General features: G+C 40.0%; 2 long non-coding RNA genes across 2 annotated transcripts; both read left to right on the top strand.

Annotated features, from left to right (window-relative positions):
- The first annotated feature begins 7,497 nt into the window (after window positions 1-7,497).
- LOC141725692 (uncharacterized) lies at window positions 7,498-13,017 on the top strand. The gene is made up of 3 exons (XR_012577375.1): window positions 7,498-10,610; window positions 10,714-10,801; window positions 11,680-13,017. It is a non-coding gene; the product is annotated as an uncharacterized LOC141725692 (long non-coding RNA).
- Window positions 13,018-13,281: 264 nt separating this feature from the next.
- LOC141725687 (uncharacterized) lies at window positions 13,282-15,116 on the top strand. Its single transcript, XR_012577373.1, has 3 exons — window positions 13,282-14,229; window positions 14,624-14,716; window positions 14,865-15,116. It is a non-coding gene; the product is annotated as an uncharacterized LOC141725687 (long non-coding RNA).
- Window positions 15,117-18,032: the final 2,916 nt, after the last annotated feature.

The raw sequence follows: 18,032 nt of genomic DNA, 5'->3' as shown, positions 1-18,032 counted from the left end.
AAGCCCCACTGGGGTGCAGGAGCAGGTGTGTTCTCATGTAATCTAGAATAAATTATAAATATAAACATGAAAATTATAATCATGAAAATATTTTTTTAAATAGCTAAATAAAGCAGGTTGTTTTTATTTGTCAATAGGCAGGGTTTTGATTATAAAAATTATAAATACAAACAATATAAATGTAGAAATCTAAGTACAGGAATATATCATAAATAAATACAGATATATATATAAAGTTAGTTGTAGCAGTAGATATGACACATAATATAAATAATAATTTAAATACATTTCTAGAACTTTACATATATTATATATAATTAGTACACTGCATCAAAAGAAACTATAAATATGAATGGGAATATAATTATACTAAGTATAAAAATATTTCAATCTCGTTTAAAAGAAGGTTGTTTTTTGTATTTATTTGGTTAGAGACGGGGTTTTTATTTGGAATAATAGAAGTATTATAGAAGTATAAATCTAAATATAGAAATATACAATCTATAGAGAAAGATATTTGTAAAAACACGATCGAACGGCGCCTCCTTCGGCCGAATGGAACGAGCTCAGCCGAAGCAAGGCGAGACCGGCCGAACCTGACGGCCTCGAGCGAACCGAGGCCAGGCTTGCGAGGCTGCCTGAACGGAGCCGAGCTCAGGCGAACCGAGCCCGCTGCTCTCGTGCGCGCTAATTAGCGCGAGTGCGGTCACCGCCTAATGAGCCCCACTAGGGGCAGAGCCGGGGGATCCAGTCCTCGTGGGAGCTTTTTAGGGCTTGATGTCCCTTTTAGATGTTGCGTTGTCAGTGCGGTCCCCTCAGTCTCAGCGCTGGGGACGACTCCCGTGGTCAGGGCGAGAGGGGCTCCGCATCTCTGCAGGCTCAGCACTTGGCTCCTCACATCCAGACATCACCTTAGTCTCTCAATTCGTAATTGGCTCGTTGTTTTTGGGGTTTTCTCGTTGCATTTCGAGTCGGGGTCCCACAAAGCATTCTGGACTTTGGAGTCACTTTGCATAACCCCCCCCCACCCTCTCAGGTGTCTTCCCTATGTTGTAAGAGAGCACAGCCTCGGGGGAAATGTCCACCGCACACAGCCAGGCTTTTTACTAATACAAAAGAAGAGATAAGCCTCAACGACCCGGTATTACAATAACAAAGCACTAAGTATCCTGGCAGAGACCGACCTGATGGCGTCCCTGCAACTCCGTCTCACAAAAAAAATATTAACTGAATTTTTGTTCATAACATGAGCCTTGAGGTGAGCGTGTATCATTGCCGGCTTGGGATTGAATGAAATGCACTAAGTAAACCAGCGCTGGGGAGGGAGGCAGGGAAAGCCTCTCTTAACGTTTACCAATTCTTCCGTCAAACTCATCACGGCAGGACAGGGTGAAGACTGAAAGTGTAAGAAGATGTGGAGGGAAACAGAGAATCTGACAGGAGCATCGAACGCACAAGTGCACGAATTTCGCTTTTTGCTTGGATGTAAACTCAGAAGTTGTAAGGAATTTGGGAAAGGGACATTTCAGAAGGAGAAGGAGGAGAAGAAGTTGTTGTTACAGTCCTGGCAAAATCTTTTGTTCTAGCTAATAAAAGAAGTTAGTTTAGAAAACAAAAAGAAAAAAAAATGTAGTTTTTCTTTACTTGACTATTATATTCATTGGTGGTATATGGTGTGTTGTTTTATTTCTTGGTATTATTAACTCAGTGTAAGTTGTTTTTTGAGTGAACTAACTTTCTGGATGGGTTGGTTTGTATTTGAGGCAGGATTGATTTCAATAGGTTTCTTTCACAGACTTGTGATAGGTATTACTGGGGTTTTGGCTTTGTTTACTGTATGCATAAACATCCAGCTTTGGTTGGGCCAGGTGGGCTGCCGGAGTTTGTGGGTGTGAATTTATTCGATGGCTTTGGTTAAATGCAGTGTTTAATTTTTGACAGGTTTTTCAATGTAGTGGTTTTAAGGTGGTTTTTAGAATTGATTGTATGGTTTGATGTTGTTTATAGTTGCTGTCCGGTAAGGGATGTGGTGTGAGTACTTGAACGTTATGGTTTTGGTTTTCCTAAGTTCCGTTTTCTTTCTGGTTCGATAGGTTTTTTTAGTTTTATTTTTGGTGCCAGGGGTATTCACGTGGTGGGTTTTTATAGGCAATATGTTTTTTAATTTGGGTAGTGATATTTTTTAGTATTTTAACAGTTTAGATTTTTTATTTTTATGCTTTGAATTAGTTTTCTTTTAATTTTAAATTAAGTTTTATAGATTATTGTTTTTTATTTGTGCATTAGCATAAAGGTAGAGCTTTGGGGGCTTCTTTTAGTACTGTTTAGGGTCAGTTGTACAGTTTTGAGTCTAGTGAGTTGGTTTGATTTAATTTTAGTGGGTGTTTGTTTTTCTTAGCAGTTGTGTCATTTTCACGGTGTATTTGAGGTTCTTGGGGTTTTTGAGATACTGGTTTAGGAGGACGTTTATGATGAGCATGTGCGCAGGTTTTGGGCTAGTTGAAGTGGGATTTAAAATTTATTTTGGGTTAGGTTTATTTGAGTGTTTATGAGGGTTCAATGTTGTGGGATGTTTGTTCCGTTAGTGATAAAAATAGGTTTTGTTTTGATGTGCTGCGATGGGATGAGCGTGTGCTGCGTGCCGGTGCTGACAAAGGTACGGTATTGTTGTGGCTTATTTATATGGTTTAATATAGAGATGAAAATAGAAATAAATATACATTTAAAAAGAAATATAACATTAGAGTGGTAAACATAAATATAGAGAACAGATACATATATAAAACTATAATTCATGGTATGGAATTGCAAGATATTATCATATAGATAAATGATAGTCTATTATATATATGCACAAAGATATATAAATATAGATTGTAAATATAAAAATAGTTAAATATAGTTAAATTGGGGGTTTTATTAGGTTGTAGACCTGTTTTTATTAATAAATCATATAAATAGAAAAAAATAAAAATTCAGATACAAATATATAGGGAAATACAAATATCTATAAATATTGATATTAAATAAATCCAAGTAAAAGAAATATACAATACAGAAATTTTCTATCTATGCTTATATTAGAGGGCATTCTCCCTAAGATATATATAATAGCTATGAATATAATGAATAAAAATTATCAATCTAAATATGATTATAATTTTGAAAGATAAAGTTACTTGTTAAATTTTAAATGTGGTTGAAATAAAGAAGTGTCCTTGGTTTTGATTTGGTTAGAGGCAGGAGTTTTATTTTAAATAATAGAAGTGTTATAGAAATGTGAATCTTAAGATAGAAATAGATAATAAATATATAAAGGGAGATTGCTAAACTATGACTACAAATTGAACTATAAATATAGGTAAGTAATATGAAGAGTTGTAGTATAGAATAGAAATAAGATGATACGGCAATATAAATTATAAATGGGAATATAAATATAAAAGTAGGTAAGTATAGTTTAAAAGAAAGGGAATTTTTTGGCTTTTATTTAAGTAGAGGCAGGGGTTTTATTTTAAATAAGTGTTACAGAAGTAAAAATCTTGACGCAGAAATATATAATCAATGTATAAAAATATGTATAAAAATATATAACTGCTCGCATCAGATGTAATATAGAATATAAATTTATGTACAAATTGAGATTGATAAAGATAAATGTATAAGTAAGCAATATACATTAATGTACATTATAAATGCAAATAGGAATATAAAAATCAGACATAAGGATAAAACCTATTTAAATATTGTTTGAAAGAAAGGGTTGGGGTTTTTTTTATTCTTACTGGGTTAGAGGCAGGGTTTTTATTTTAAATGATATGAATGTAGATATTATTGGTCTATATTTCTCAATATTGAGATATACAATCAAGATATAAATATAGATATAAACACAAAATATAAGTAAATAGAGATAATAGGAAGAGATGTAATGGAGAATACAAATAACAGCATACGTAAGTATACATTTTAAATGTAAATGTGAATATGGACCTGAAAAACAGAATTTTAAAAAATATTGAAATACAGTTGAGAAGAAAGGGTTTTCTTTTTGGCTTTAACGTGGGTGGAGGCAGGGGTTTTATTTTAAATAATGGAAGTGCTACAGAAGTAAAAATCCTCACACAGAAAGATATAATAAATATATAAAGATCTGAATAAAAATACGAAAAAAAATAGAAGTAATAGGAAGAGTTGTAACATAGAATATAAATTTATAAATAAATGGGAAAATAGAAATGCAAAATCGAACACACATCAGTATAGAATTTAAATATAAATGTGGATCTAAATTTGAAAAATATTATTAAAAAAAAAAAATGAAATACAGTTGAAATGAAAGGGGTTTGTATTTGGCATGTATGGGTGGACGCAGGGGTTTTATTTTGAATCCTGCAAGTGTTAGAGAAGTAAAAATCCTAAGAGAAATGTATACTTCCAATGTAAAAATAGGTATATTTCGAGCGGGGCCGAATTGTTCGGTAGAGGCGAAGAGCCGAGTGTGGCCGAACAGAGGCGACTTGAGCCGAAGAGCCGAGTGTGGCCGAAAAGAGCCGAGTTTACCCGAAGAGCCGAGTGTAGCCGAAAACAGCCGAGTTTACACCAAGAGCCGAGGATAGCCGACTGGAATCGATAGCCCGGGGTAGCCGACACTGGCCGCATTTAGACAATGCGCCGAATGTGACCGACTTTAGCCCAAGCGTGCCGAGTTCGGCCGAAGAGCCGAAGCAAGCCGAATTGAGCCGAGTTTCTTGAAACAGAACCGAAGGACGCCGCAGCGCTCTCCCTGCAGGTCTCCGGGGCACACGGCAGGGGGCGCTGTATAAAGTAAGTATAAAAATATCAACTATCTATAAGAAGGAATAAAAGCTCTATGTCATGTGCAGCAGTAGAAAATTTCAGGCTCCCAGGGAGTAAATAGTTTTCTTTACATCATTTTCGTTTTGCAGGTTTGTTTTACTGCCAGGTAGTCTGAAAGTTTCTACTGCTGCTTTTTTATTCTAAAGCTAGAAAGGAAAACCAAGATTAGACATACAGGGAAAGAAAGAAAGAAAAGGAAAACAAGAAAATAAGGAAAGGAACTGAAAGGAAGAAAGAAAGAAGGATAGGAAGGCAGGAAGGAAGGAAGGCAGGCAGGCCAAAGGAAAAAAACGAAGGAGGGCAAGGAGAAAGACAGGGAAAAAAAAAAAAAAGACGAAAAAAAGAAAAAAAAAGACGAAAAAAAGAAAAAAAAAAGGATAAAGACTTCGAGATGCGCAAGAAAAAACCCAGAAAAAATCCCCAAGATGGGCAAGAAGAAACGAAGAAAAGAACCCAAGAAATGCCAGAAAAAGTCAAGGAAAAAGGGAGTAAAAGCCCCAAGAAACAAGGCAAGAAAGAGAGGCAATAGAGGCCACAAAAAAGGCAAGAGAAAACCCAAGCAATGCCAGGAAAAGGTACGAAAATGGTTCTGCCAGGTGCGATCAAGGTGAGCGGGTTCAGTCTCAGGTACAGGAGATGAACAAGTGTCAGATTAGCTCGGGGCACTGCTGTGCAATGCAGCCGTGACAGGATTTGTGTTTAAATCTAGTTTAAAAAAATTGGGGATTGTTTGGCTTTTATTGGGGTATAGGCTGGAGATTTCATAAAAGGTATAAAAATAGAAATCCAATTATATCCTATATATCTCGATATCGATAAATATTTAATATACGTAAATATAAGTAAAAGAAATATGTTGTGTAAAAAGAATATATCCATTATTATATAAAAGGTATTCTCTCCAATCTATAAGATATCTATAAATATAATAAATGAAAATTACAAATGTAAATGTGAATAGAATTACGACAAACAAAATAATTTTTAAAATTTTAAGTGTGGTTTAAATAAAGGGGTGTCTGTGGTTTTTCTTTCGTTAGAGGCAGGGGTTTTATTTTAAATAATATAAGTACTATAGAAATCTAAATCGGCATAGAGAAATATATAATAAAAATCTAAAGATGTAATACTAAACTATGAATTTAAAAAGAAATAGAAATAGAAATCTATGTAAGTAACATGAAGAGATGTAATATACAATATAGTAAATATTATACAGTAATATAAATTCTAAATTTAAAAGCGAATATAAATATGACAAATAGATGATGGGGGCTCGGAGCAGCCCAGGTGTGAGTGTGAGGATGATGAGGGGCTCGGAGCAGCCCAGGTGTGTGTGTGAGGATGATGAGGGGCTCGGAGCAGCCCAGGTGTGAGCTGTGAGGATGATGAGGGGCTCGGAGCAGCCCAGGTGTGTGTGTGAGGATGATGAGGGGCTCGGAGCAGCCCAGGTGTGTGTGTGAGGATGATGAGGGGCTCGGAGCAGCCCAGGTGTGAGTGTGAGGATGATGAGGGGCTCGGAGCAGCCCAGGTGTGAGCTGTGAGGATGATGAGGGGGTGGCTCTTGCCGGGGCGAGGCGGTTTTAACGGGGGGAGAGTTTGCCTCTGTACATTTTTGCATGGAGCTGCTGAGTGGAGGGGTTTGTGCCGAGGGACGAATCTTTGTGCCGGGGAGCAGCAGCCGAGCAGGTGAGCCCGTGTGGGTTTGGAGCGGGGAATTTTGTCCTTCCCCTTTGCAATTTCATCTTGCCAGTCCCTCCCCGCTTCCCCAGGAGCAGAAATGGAGCTTATGAGGACGAAAGGGATTAAGGAGAAGGAAGCAGCTCCTCTTCTTTTATTGTCTGCGTTTGAACTGAGGGGATCCCTCTTCACATGTGGTTTTAAGGGCGTTGATTGCAGGAAAAGCTGCCTTTTCCAGGCTGTTGGGGGTATCCCGGGGGTGACAGGGAATCCCTGCGTTCTATTTGAAGGGGAACGGGAAAAGTATTCTTGTGGTGTTATGGGTTTGGTTTGAAGGCAGCCACCCCATTTTCAGCACCCTAGGGTTTAAATGGAGGGGGCAGCCGCGGTGTCCCTCCTTTTCAAGGGTTTGAATGGAGGTGGAAATGGCCCTTTGCCATCAGTCGAAGGCTTTCATTTGAGGAGCGCCCCTTCTTTTGTGCTCTCGTAGGGGACGAACGTGAAGGGGAGAGGACACTTCTTTGCCCTTGTTGAAGGGAGGCGAGCCCCGCCTGCGGCGTCAGTTTCGGGCTTCGGTTGCGGGAAGCTGCAGCTGTGGCAGCGTTTGCAGGGCTGCAATGGGGCCGTGCCGCTGCATGGGAGGGCGCTTGTGGTGCCCGCGGCCCGGGCCGGAACGTTGCCGCTCGGGAGCGGCGCTGGCACGGCCCGGGCAGCTGCCGGGGCGCACGGGGGATTTGGCGCGGCCGGGCCGGCCAAGGGCGGCGGTGGCGGAGCCGCGCCGGGCCGGCCAAGGGCGGCAGAGGCGGCGCGGGCGCTGCTGCGGCGGCCCGGGCGGTGCCGGCCGCTCCGGCCGCTCCGGGCGCGGGGCTCGGGCGCCGCCGCCACCCCCGGGCCCGGTGCCGGCCCCGCCGGGCAGGGGCAGCGGGCGCGGCTCTCCGGGCCGGCGCCGGCCCCGCGTGCCGGAGGAGCCGCCGGAGGAGCCGGTCTCCTGCCGGGAGCCGCGCTCCGTCCGGGGCCGGCAGCGAGCGCGGGCTTCGGCTGCTCGCAGTGCTGGGGCGGTGCCGCGGTTCGGAGGCGCTTTTTCGGCATTGATTGCATCGCTGTGTTCGGTTTGCAGCGGGGGTACGCTAAGGGCTACGGTTCTTCCTGAGTGCTGCGGTTCTCGGTGCCGGTGGGGATGATAAAGGTTCGTTTCGGATTGGGTTTCGTAGTCGGATATGGTTTTTTTGCCGGGGTATTATGTTTAGAAAGGCGCGCAATGGTTTTTACGGGTCGTAGCGCGAAGCAGCGGTTCGGATTTTAATTCTGTTGAGGTGGCTTTTATTGGCGTGAGCGGGTAGTGTTTGTTTCGGTGGGCTTTTGAGGTAGCGTCGTGTCGTTCATAGCAGCGGGTTTTTAATCTCGAGAATTGCATGTGTGTTTATCGTCTTCCAGGGCTTTTATTTATTTGGTTGGTTTGATTGTAGTGTATGTTTTATGGTTGCGGGTAATTTGGGAGACATTGTTTATGGTTACGTTTGTCTTTAGTCTTTGTGTTTGTTTCTAGGTGTTATTTTTATTTTGATATCTTGAGGCACTATGGGTTTATTCCGTTGGGAATAATATTTTTGTTGAAAATGAAAGTTTATTCGGTTTTGGGGCTTTTTTTGTTGTTGGTTTTTTTTTATTATTTTTGTTGTTGTTGTTGTTCTTTCATGTATTTGATTGTTGTTCATCGGTTTTATTTTGGGAATCTGGGTATTTATATGGTGGATCTTTTCAAGTAGTATTGAGTAGTTGTTTTCTTAGTTTTTAGACCTTGAGATTTTTTCTATTTCGTTAAGTAGTTCGGCTGTTATTTTTACAGAGGATTGGTTATTCTTTGAGTTAGTGTAGAGGTAGAATTTTGTTTATTTTTTTTTAGTAACCTTCAGGGTCAGTGGCACTGTTTGTAGTTTAGTAGGTTGGTTTGATTTCGTTTTTTAGTAGTTGTTGTAATTTGCTGTGCGTGTTTCTATAGGGTTTTCTTTTATCTTGGTTCCATTTTTCGGATATGATGAGAATTTGTTATTGAAAAGAGTGTTTTGTGGTTTTTTGGCTGGCAGATTTTTGGCTGTTGGAGGTATCTTGATGTTTTTCGAAGATATTGCTGGCAATTCAATGCTCTTTGTATTGTAATTTTATTTAGGAATTGGATTTCTAATGTAATATTATAACTACATTTAAACAAAACAGATGTGTGGAAATGGGAATAAACCTCTCTTGTTTTTATATATTTGATCTTTTTTTAAAATTTTACTTGTAACATAAGTTATTATATGTTACAATAAGATATTATCTTTTTTAATTAGAGTATTGTGTGTATTTATAGATATGTAGATAGAGAATATAAATATAGACACAACCCAACTCAAATATAAATATAGAAATGTGTTTCAAATATATGCAGGTATACATAAAATTTTTAAATAATTGTAAATATAAAATAACATCAATTGATACTACGCATAATACAAGTAATACTGTATATATCTTTTTTAGTATATTATAGGAAATAGATATAAAATAGATATATCAATTGATGTACTATACTTATAAAACAAATGATAGATATGATAATTATAATTATAAAAGTATTTTTCAAGTAGTTGAAAATAAAGGATGGTTTTGTTTTTCATTTGGCAAAAGCAGGGGTTTTAGTATAAAAATTATAAATACAAATAATATAAAGGTAGAAGTCTAAGTATATAAATATATCATAAATAGCTAAAGATTAATATAAAAATTAAAAATAAAGGAAAAAACAAGGTTTAGCAGTAGATATGATACGTAATTTAATAAATAATTTCTCTCTATTATTTGAGCAGGATACATATTATATATATTCTAAATATAATGCATCAATATAAACTAGAAATATAAATGTGTATATAGTCATGCAAGCTCTAAATATAACAATATTTCAGTATAGTTTAAAAGAAGGGTTTTCTGGTATTTATTTAGTTAGAATTGGATTTTTTTTTAAATAATAAAAGTATTTTAGAAATGTAGTTTTAAGCTATAGAAGAACTATATAAGAACTATACAATTAATAGAGAAAGATATTTATAAAAACACAGGGAAATACATATAAACAATAGGAATAGACAGAATATATTGTATAAATTACATGCTACATCAATGTTCACTATAAATATGCGTGTGACTATAAATATGAAAAATAGAAATAAAACTTTTATTTAAACATGGCTTTAAATCAAGGGGGCTTGTTTGACTCTTGCTCGATAGGAGGCAGGTTTTTGGCATTTATTTCAGAGCAGTTTTTGTCTGGGGTCGCCCCTGTTCTTTTTTGCCGCCTTCGCTGCCCGCAGCCCCGAGGCGCGCTGCGCCCCCGTCTGGGGCGGGCGGCAGTGCTGCCTCCTTGTGGGCAGAGCGCGGTACTGCAGCTGTGAGCCGACAGGCAGCCGAGAGGCCGCCGTGTTGGGAGTGGCGTGTCGCGGGTGTCTCGGACTGGCTTGACCTTCTCAAAATGGCGGCCAAACAGGCGGAGAAAATAGCACACCCCGGTGAGTCTGCCCCCCTGTGTCCAAAGGGCGGTACTGCACCCCCCGAGCCAGCGCCTTGCCTCTCGCCGCTGGGTGCCGGGGGCGGCGGAAGGACGCGGCTGCCGAGCGAAGGAAGTGCGAGGGGCGGGAGCGAGCGGCATCGGAACAAGGCTGCAGCCCCCGGGCCCGCGCCCGCCACGCTCCAGGCGCTGGGAGCGACCGCGGGCCGGACAATCCCGGCGGGGCGGCCCCGGGCAGGCGGCGCAGGAGGCGGAGCGGGGCCGTGGCTCTCGCCGCCGTCGCTGCCGGCAGCTTTGGAAGGTCGGGCCGGGCGCCCGTCCCGTCCCGCCGGCTCCCGGTCTCTGTAAACTCCTCTGTGGCTTCGCAGGTCCGTGCTGGAGAGTGGGAGAAAGGGCCCTGCTGGTTGCCGTGTCCTCGGTGGGCAGCGAGCTCTGACCTTGGCCGGATGGGCTGCTGAGTAATGGAACAATGGGGATGCGCTTTTATGTATTTAGTGACCTTTACAGATTTCTCCCCCTGCTTCAGGTGAGCGTGCATCATTGCAGGCTTGGGATTGAGTGAAATGCTCTGAGGAAACCAGCTCTGGGGAGGGAAATGCTCTGTTAACATGTGCCTGTTCTTCTGTCAGACTCATCACAGCAGGACAGCATGAAGACTGAAAGTGTAAGAAGATGTGGAGGGAAAGAGAGAATCTGACAGGAGCATTGAACGCACAGGTGCACGAATTCTGCTTTTGGATTGGATTTAAACTCAGAAGTTGTAAGGAATTTGGGAAGGAGAAGGGACATTTCAGAAGGAGAAGGAGTTGTTGTTACAGTCCTGGCAAAATCTTTTGTTCTAGCTGATAAAAGAAGTTAGTTTAAATTAAAAAAAGTTTGAAATGTGGGGTTTTTTTCCTTGACTATTATATTCATTGGTGGTATATGGTGTGTTATTTCTTGGTATTATTAACTCTGTGTAAATTGTTTTTTGAGTGAAGCTAACTTTCTGGATGGGTTTTCAGGTAGGAATAGATGGTATTTCAGGTAGGATTAATTTCAATAGGTTTCTTTCATAGACTTCTCATAGGTATTACTGGGATTTTGGTATTGTTTACTGTATGTATAAACATACAGATTTGGTAGGGCCAGCTGGGCTGCTGGAGTTTTGGGTGTGAATTTATTAGATGGCTTTGGTTAAATACAGAATAATTATGTAAGTTAACAGCAAATGACCCAATTTATCCAGCTATGCTACCTAAACACAAAGTTTTATGTCTTACCAGTTTTCTGTTCTTCTGCTCCAAGTAGCTGTTGCAAAAAAGAAAGCACTGTTATTTTTGTGAAGAGTTTTCTTCTATAACAAGCCCTTTACTCCCCTTGAATCTGAGTGGCCAAACAGCTGCAGCTGTTCTGAGGGCTTTTACACCTGGGAGGATTTGCCCCCTCCCTTTTCCTGGGTGCCATGGGAACGAGAGGCGGGCACCATCGGGGGTATATTAACCCCAGCCTTGGCCGAGGGGCTTCATTCCCTCTCTGGGATGTGCTGGGGTAGGAGTTCTCCTCTCATTTCAGTGAAAAGGCTCTTTCAGCTCATCTCAGCTTGTTTCCAGCAGGTGTTTCTGGGCATCTAAAGCAGCAGAGGCTTGGAAGAGACTGTGAAGAAAACAGCATGGAATACAGGGAGTATGTAGGTTCACAATTTTGGGTTTTGTGTTTAGGGGTGTTAAAGCACCTTTGTAATTTCTGGTTTTGTTCTTGGTTTGTTTTTTATGGTTTTTAGGAGGAGCACGCCTTTCAGAGATTCCAGGTTGTGTCAAGGACAACACTTTTTGCAGCAGATTCATCGTGTCTCAGGAGGGATCTACCCAGTGTCAAGGATGATGTTTGAGATTGAGGCTTCAGGTGAGTTGAGGATTGTGAGTGGGAGAGGGAGGGTGAGCAGGTATCCAGTTAGGAGTTCTTGGGAGGGGGTTTGCAGGCAGCAGGGTGAGAAAGGGTGTTTATTTGTTTATTTGAGGGCCCCCCTCCCCACAAGGCTTCTAGCAGAGGCATTCCCATGTCTTAGAGCACACAGAGTCATCCAGTGCACTCACAGGAATGCCATTTAACTTTGCCTTTCTCTAACCCAGGTGCCAGCCCTAATAAAGGCCACAGCCTTGGAATCAGGATGAAGCTGGAGCCTGAGGGAGCCAGGCACACTCAGGAGAGGGCAAGTAGCTGACTGGCTGGGATTTGGCCCGCATAACTCTGGACTCATTCTTTGGTTTTGGTTTTCTTTATTGTAGCTGACCGAGAGGCTCACAGGCCATCACGAGGCTCTCTGAAGCAGACTCATTTCAGGTGCAACGTGGATTCCCATCACCGATCATCCAGAAGATAAGTTGGGAGCCACGGCCTGGAGATGGGGGCGTAGCAGGTTGGGAGTTCTTGGGACAGATTTAAAAATTAGCGGAGGGAAAAGCAAACTTGTCCAAGGGCCTCTTAGGACAGCTAAAGGGAGAGGCTCTACTTTTGATGGCAGCTTTCAGGCGGGCAGTGCAGAACAGCTCTGGTTTGTGTCGTGGTTTCCGGTGTGCCGTGTTCCCTAGTGTGTCTTTGGGGTCCCTTTTGCCTTCTTCCCTCGAGGCCCTCACCACAAGCATGATGTGTGGTGTTTGATGTCCCCCTGTTTGTCACGTTCTGTGTCACGGGTGTCTGCACACATACGGGTGCCGGAGCTGTTCTGCCCTGCCGCATGGCCAGCTGCAATGGGACAAGCCCTGGGGAGTGTAAATTTGTAATGGGGGCTGTACTTGGGCTCTAGATGCTATTCCTAGATGGATCTGAGGTCTTTGCAGCTTGTGAGTTATCCTGGTGGTGTTTGACACATGTTCTAACTTTCTTTCAGGTGCAGATGCATTGCATCCATGGCAGAGGGTCAGAGTTAGCAGGTGCCGGGCCTTCCTAGGAGCAGGGTGAGTAGCAGACTTGTGGGGTTTTGGCCGATGCGGTGCCAAGATCAGGCACTGATGTTTGGTTCTCTTTACTCTAGCTGTCTGAGAGACACCAGCCCGGTGACAGCAGGACCTTCCCAGCTGACGAGGTGGCCTTTCTTTGCACCTGACACGGACTGGCATCGCCAGATGTCTGAGAGATAAGTAGAGGGCCATGACCCACAGAGGGGATGAAGGCAGGGTGCTGGTTTGGGAATTACTGGGAGGGGTTTTTGAGTCCAATTTGGCGGTGGGGGGTTGTCCATGAAGTGGCACCTTAGGCCTCATGAAAGCCAAGTCTCACCTTTGATCACAGTGCTGAGGTGTTCAGGGCAGAGCAGTCCCGGTGTGTCTGGTGTCACTTGTCTGCTGTGCATTATGTGTTGTTTGTGTATCTCCTGTCTTTTACCTTAGCACATTGAGGGGCCTGTCAGAAACCTTGGCATCATTGTTAGCATCTGTGATCTCTGCATTCCTTGGCCTGGCACCCAGGCCATAGAACTTTTGACTCGGGAGCTCAGACAGGCATCAGACTCCTCTCTTTGGAAGCATCCAGTCAGATGTCTTGTCAGGTCTTGTTCTGAGCTGTACGGACAGCTGTGCCCCACCTGGATCCATTATGGTGGATTAGGGCTTGAAAGAATGTGAGGGCAGGCAGAGGATTCTGACCATAGGATTCCTAGGCATCCATCTTTACTGTTCTTGGAATCAATCATTCAGTTAGCATCTTCTTCCTGCAGTGTTCTCTGAGCCTCATCAGCTCACCGTCAGTTTGAACTCAGTCATCTCCTTTTGCGTGCTCTCAGTCCTTGCAGCCATTTTCCTTATCTAGAGGTTTCTGTCTGTTTTGTGTCCCTGATGTCTGTCACGTCCTATCCTGTGTCACGGGTGTCAGCACACATTTGTGCCGGGGCTGCTCTGCCCTGCCGCATAGCCTGGTGCGATAGGAGAGGGCCTGGGGACTTGGAATGTGTAATGTGGGGTGCAGTTGGACTCCAGATGGGATTTGTAGATAGACACAGGATATCTGGAGCTCTTAAGGTATCCTGCCTCCCTTTGACTTTTGTCCTGACTTTGTTTCAGATGCACCTCCTCAGGTGACTGCAGTGGTTCTCTCGGTTCTATCTTCTCAAAGGATGTAGGTCTCGAGAATTCATCTTCCAGAAGTTATCTCCAGTCCTGGCTTGTGTTGTATGTACCTGTGGTGGCTTATGTTGTATGTACCTATACCATGTGTATCTATGTTGGGTTATACGGTGTGTACTCAAATTCTGTGTACCTATGTTGGCTTGTACTGTGTGTACTTACACAGCATGTAAGTGCGTTACCCTATATTGTGTATACTTACGCTCTGTTTACACTTGCACTGTTTACCTCAGCCTATATTGTGTGTACTTATATTGTACCACTTACGATCAGAGCTGCCCTGCCCTGGCACGTAGTCACAGTTAGGTAGAACAGTTATAGAAATTTTACTCTTCATCTGTCTTTTGTGGGATTTTGGGTAGAAAGTTTATGGGTCCAGAGTGGGGACAAGTCCTAGCTGTCAGATAGCCACTCGTTGACCCTTCCTGTTGTCTCACAGGTCCCCGAGGCTGCTGATTTCCCCAGGGTCTGCCATTTACTTCAAGGAGCAGCAGCCAGAAGATGTGTCACAGCACGTTCTTCAGCGTCTCAGGTAAGGGCCGCAGTGAGCGTGTAAGTGGCAAGAGTGTGTCAGTGTGTGTGAGAGCACGTGGCTGTGTCTGTCTGTGTCTGCTCGTCTCTGCATGTGTGGGCACATGCTGACTGGATTTAACCTTGTGTGTATGACTTTTGCTTTTCAGGTTTTGCAACTCATTTTTAAAGTTAGAATAAAAAATCCTCAGCCGGGTTATATTGTATGTACTGACATGGAATGTACCCATGTTGGCTTAAAACCCAGTAAAACAGACGAAGATGGGTAAGAAAAAATCCAGAAAAAAACCCCAACAAGATGGGCAAGAAAAAAACCCAGAAAAGAACCCCAAGACGGGCAAGAAAAAACCCAGAAAAAAAAAACGAAGATGGGCATGAAGAGACCCAGGAAAAACCCCCAAGATGGGCAAGAAAAAACCCAGAGAAAACCCAGAAAAACAATTCGAAGAAGAGCAAGAAAAGACCCGGAAAACACCCAGAAAAAATCGCAACCAAAGTATAAATATATAAATGTCTTTCAAATATATAGAGAATTGTTAAATTATTTAAAATACAAAATAACATAAATTAATATCTGCATGTAAGATCCATAATACAAGTAATACTGTATATATCCTATTATAGTGTATTGTAAGAAATAGATATAAAATTGATATAAATGTATTTATGTTTATCATATCTATCATTTGTTATATATTACACCATATTGATATAAGTTTTTTAAAGCAGTTTAACATAAAGGGGGGTTTTGTTTTTTATTTGGCAAAAGCAGGGGTTTTAGTACAGAAATGATAGATACAAATAATATAAAGGTAGAAATCTAAGTATAGAAAGAGATCATAAATAGGTAAAGGCTAATATAAAATTAAAAATCTAAGATAAAATAAGTTGTAGCAGTACATATGGTACATAATTTAAAAAATACTTTATTTCTATTATTTGAATAGGACACATATTATATATCATGATTAATATAATGCTTAAATATAAACTATAAATATAAATGGGAATATAGTCATGCATATATGGTGTGTTGTTTAATTTCTTGGTATGATTAACTCAGTGTAAGTTGTTTTTTGAGTGAACTAACTTTCTGGATGGGTTGGTTTGTATTTGAGACTGGATTGATTTCAATAGGTTTCTTTCATAGACTTGTGATAGGTATTACTGGGGTTTTGGCTTTGTTTACTGTATGCGTAAACATACAGCTTTGGTTGGGCCAGCTGGGCTGCCGGAGTTTGTGGGTGTGAATTTATTCGATGGCTTTGGTTAAATGGAGTGTTTAATTTTTGAAAGGTTTTTCAATGTAGTGGTTTTAAGGTGGTTTTTAGAATTGATTGTATGGTTTGATGTTGTTTATAGTTGCTGTCCGGTAAGGGATGTGGTGTGAGTACTTGAACCTTATGGTTTTGGTTTTCCTAAGTTCCGTTTTCTTTCTGGTTCGATAGGTTTTTTTAGTTTTATTTTTGGTGACAGGGGTATTTACATGGTGGGTTTTTATAGGCAATATGTTTTTTAATTTGGGTAGTGATATTTTTTAGTATTTTAACAATTTAGATTTTTTATTTTTATGCTTTGAATTAGTTTTCTTTTAATTTTAAATTAAGTTTTATAGATTATTGGTTTTTATTTGTGCATTAGCATAAAGGTAGAGCTTTGGGGGCTTCTTTTAGTACTGTTTAGGGTCAGTTGTACAGTTTTGAGTCTAGTGAGTTGGTTTGGTTTAATTTTTAGTGGGTGTTTGTTTTTCTTAGCAGTTGTGTCATTTTCAAGGTGTATTTGAGGTTTTTGGGGTTTTTGAGATACTGGTTTAGGAGGACGTTTATGATGAGCATGTGCGCAGGTTTTGGGCTAGTTGAAGTGGGATTTAAAATTTATTTTGGGTTACGTTTATTTGAGTGTTCATGAGGGTTCAGTGTTGTGGGATGTTTGTTCCGTTAGTGATAAAAATATGTTTTGTTTTGATGTGCTGCGATGGGATGAGCGTGTGCTGCGTGCCGGTGCTGACAAAGGTACGGTATTGTTGTGGCTTATTTATATGGTTTAATATAGAGATGAAAATAGAAATAAATATACATTTAAAAAGAAATATTACATTAGAGTGGTGAACATAAATATAGAGAACAGATACATATATAAAACTATAATTCATGGTATGGAATTGTAAGATATTATCACATAGATAAATGATAGTCTATTATATATATGCACAAAGGTATATAAATATAGATTGTAAATATAAAAATACTTAAATATAGTTAAATTGGGGGTTTTATTAGGTTGTAGACCTGTTTTTATTAATAAATCATATAAATAGAAAAAAATAAAAATTCAGATACAAATATATAGGGAAATACAAATATCTATAAATATTGATATTAAATAAATCCAAGTAAAAGAAATATACAATACAGAAATTTTCTATCTATGCTTATATTAGAGGGCATTCTCCCTAAGATATATATAATATCTATGAATATAATGAATAAAAATTATCAATCTAAATATGATTATAATTTTGAAAGATAAAGTTACTTGTTAAATTTTAAATGTGGTTGAAATAAAGAAGTGTCCTTGGTTTTGATTTGGTTAGAGGCAGGAGTTTTATTTTAAATAATAGAAGTGTTATAGAAATGTGAATCTTAAGATAGAAATAGATAATAAATATATAAAGGGAGATTGCTAAACTATGACTACAAATTGAACTATAAATATAGGTAAGTAATATGAAGAGTTGTAGTATAGAATATAAATAACATGATACGGCAATATAAATTATAAATGGGAATATAAATGTAAAAATAGGTAAGTATAGTTTAAAAGAAAGGGAATTTTTTGGCTTTTATTTAAGTAGAGGCAGGGGTTTTATTTTAAATAAGTGTTACAGAAGTAAAAATCTTGACGCAGAAATATATAGTCAATGTATAAAAATATGTATAAAAATATATAACTGCTCGCATCAGATGTAATATAGAATATAAATTTATGTACAAATTGAGATTGATAAAGATAAATGTATAAGTAAGCAATATACATTAATGTACATTATAAATGCAAATAGGAATATAAAAATCAGACATAAGGATAAAACCTATTTAAATATTGTTTGAAAGAAAGGGTTGGGGTTTTTTTTATTCTTACTGGGTTAGAGGCAGGGTTTTTATTTTAAATGATATGAATGTAGATATTATTGGTATATATTTCTTAATATTGAGATATACAATCAAGATATAAATATAGATATAAACACAAAATATAAGTAAATAGAGATAATAGGAAGAGATGTAATGGAGAATACAAATAACAGCATACGTAAG

Source organism: Zonotrichia albicollis, chromosome 2, assembly GCF_047830755.1.
Source record: "Zonotrichia albicollis isolate bZonAlb1 chromosome 2, bZonAlb1.hap1, whole genome shotgun sequence".
In the NCBI taxonomy this organism is placed as follows: Eukaryota; Metazoa; Chordata; class Aves; order Passeriformes; family Passerellidae; genus Zonotrichia; species Zonotrichia albicollis.
This window is presented reverse-complemented; position numbering and strand designations above follow the sequence as displayed.